The 2,500-nt window shown below is 35.4% G+C and overlaps 2 protein-coding genes across 4 annotated transcripts in view; both read left to right on the plus strand.

Annotated features, from left to right (window-relative positions):
• LOC144969483 (phosphatase and actin regulator 2-like) overlaps window positions 1–2,500 on the plus strand; it is a 126,830-nt gene that overhangs the window by 26,427 nt on the left and 97,903 nt on the right. The gene's annotated exons all lie outside the window — the stretch shown is intronic.
• Window positions 1–2,500, plus strand: part of LOC144963455 (uncharacterized) — a 10,787-nt gene that overhangs the window by 5,686 nt on the left and 2,601 nt on the right. The window lies entirely within an intron of this gene.

The raw sequence follows: 2,500 nt of genomic DNA on the forward strand, positions 1-2,500 counted from the left end.
ACAACATCCCACATTTTAAAAAAAAGAAGGAAGGAACAAAAAAAACACAACAAACAAACAAACAAACAAACAAAAAAAAAAAAAAATAAAAAAAAGTAAAGAAAGGATTTCTCTAAGAAAAATTTTGACTACCTGGGATTCCGATGTCACGCTTGAAATATTTTATTAATCATCACTTTTCGTATTTTGAACCGTCCCTATTAGTTGAAAACACGACAGAACAACAACAGACTCCAAGGAGCAAGTGGAAGGAGAGGGGGGGGGGGGGGGGGGGACAATCTGAATGCTTGGATGTATTATAATAAATAATAATTAATTGGAAAGGGGGGGTTGGGGGGGGGGGGGGAAGCAGAAAATGTCCGGAGATGGCCATTAGGAACGAGGAACTTGCTCCAGCATTTATATCTTGTATAATTCGAACTTTGAAGAATTCAAGTGAAGGGAAGTAACCGCATATTTTCTTAAATATTTGAAGAGAATCCATTGTTGGACGTAGTAAAACACATGATATCAAACTGCTAGAGCAGAACCTCGAGCTCTTAAAGTCATTGGGTGAAGGAGGGATGTGAGTAAAAGAAGATAAACGATGATCTGATTGTAGTGCGAGAAGTGCGGCTATGGGGTCTTGTGGTATGACACTCTGACACTCGCTTTCGGATCGATGGTCCTGGGTTCGACCCTCAGGTGTAAACTGAGTACTTGGCCGTTAACAGCGTTGTCTCGGTCTAAAAAAAATTGTAATATCGCATAACAGGCGTCGTGTCTCGATCTACGTATTACGTGCTGCTGTTGGTCAGGGACTCCTTGTAAAGCGCTTTGAGCACGTTTAGTAGATATTACGCTACATAAAAGCTCAGGCTTTTATTAGGGAACCGGATCCTGTATAATGTAGCGGGATAAGCTGCGCTTAACAATAAATGCAGACCTGCCAAATTGAAAAATTATTATTATTATTATTATTATTATTATTATTATTATTATTATTATTATTATTATTATTATTATTATTATTATTATTATTATTATTATTATTATCATTATTATTATTATTATTATTATTATTATTAATATTATTAAAGTATTAGTAAGAATTAAAAATTCGTAATTTTTCAAAATAAATATTCGTAATTGGCCATGAAATGTGTCTAAAATTCGTAAGATTCGGCAGGTATGTAGATGTGCACTATTATTAATATTTAAACATTTGGTATTTTGCCTCTAACACATTCCTTCAATTCAAAGCACAAGACAAATACAACACATGGAACAGAGAGACAAGGTGTTCAGTTTGAAGAAGGGGAGGGCAATAGTGAGCCTTATTTTATTTTTAAAAAATTAAGAAAAATTAAGAAAAAACAACCAACACAACAAATGAACACAAAAACAAACAAACCGAGAGCCAATATTATATAAAACAGGGCCCTACAAATGAAGTAAGTCCATTGCATTAGGCTGCTGGATGGCATTAAGCTTTGAGATCTAGTTGTCTACGAAAGGTTATTTTCATTTTTTAAATTTTTTTTTTTTACTATACACCGAATAAAATCCACCTGACTGAAAATAATAGAGGAAAAAGCAGAAAGTAGAAACATTCGAAAATACAATGACAAAGAGAACGGTGGGTGAGGCAGAGTGTCTTCCTTATTATCTATGGTATAAATATATTATTATTCAAATGGATGTAAGACTGGCGTTACACTGTCAAAACACCTTATTTTATTTGGACCAGAATTGTTGTTACACTATTTTTAGATTTAAAATTTCAATAAAGATGTATTAAGAGGACGGACCCTCGATTTATCAAATTGCTTTTTCGTGTTGCTCTATTTCTTCGGCAAGATGTTTTTTCATACCGTTCCTGCTACACAAGTTCAAAAAGAGAAACTGACAAGTTTTGAGGGATTCCCCCCCCCCCCCCCCCCCCCCCCCCCGATTTGCCAAATTATATTATTATTATTATTATTATTATTATTATTATTATTATTATTACCTATCCATATGGGAGGCCTTCCGAAAGCTCCTACATCCCCAGTATTCTTGTTTTTTATAATGTTTAGTAGGGAGTTTGGGAAGGGGGGGGGGGGGGGGGGTAACTTTTTTTCTTAAAAAAAAAGTCTCCCCCTCCCAAACCCCTTATTAGAACAAGAATACATGGGGATGTGTGTAGGAGCTTTCGGAAGGCCTACCATCCATATTGCTTTTACCAATTTATTTTTTTTCATCATTGTTATCACCATTATTACCAAAAAGCCATTATTTACACATCTATTCCACCAATACCAGTTAGTAAAGTAAAGCCAGGACTTTTATTACTCACCACTTTTACGCTCCATGGAAATTCGAAGGCAAAATCCTCAGCAAAATAGATATCGCGCCCAAAGAAATTCGACCAGGACATTTCCAATAATAACACCGATAACGAGCTGATCGATATTACGTCAAAGAAGGACACACGTCAAACACTTCCACATCCATCCGCAGCGAAATCAAAACTTACTGT

This window comes from Berghia stephanieae, chromosome 1, assembly GCF_034508935.2.
Source record: "Berghia stephanieae isolate SIO BIC M18660-M18661 chromosome 1, UCSD_Bste_1.3, whole genome shotgun sequence".
Taxonomy (NCBI): Eukaryota; Metazoa; Mollusca; class Gastropoda; order Nudibranchia; family Aeolidiidae; genus Berghia; species Berghia stephanieae.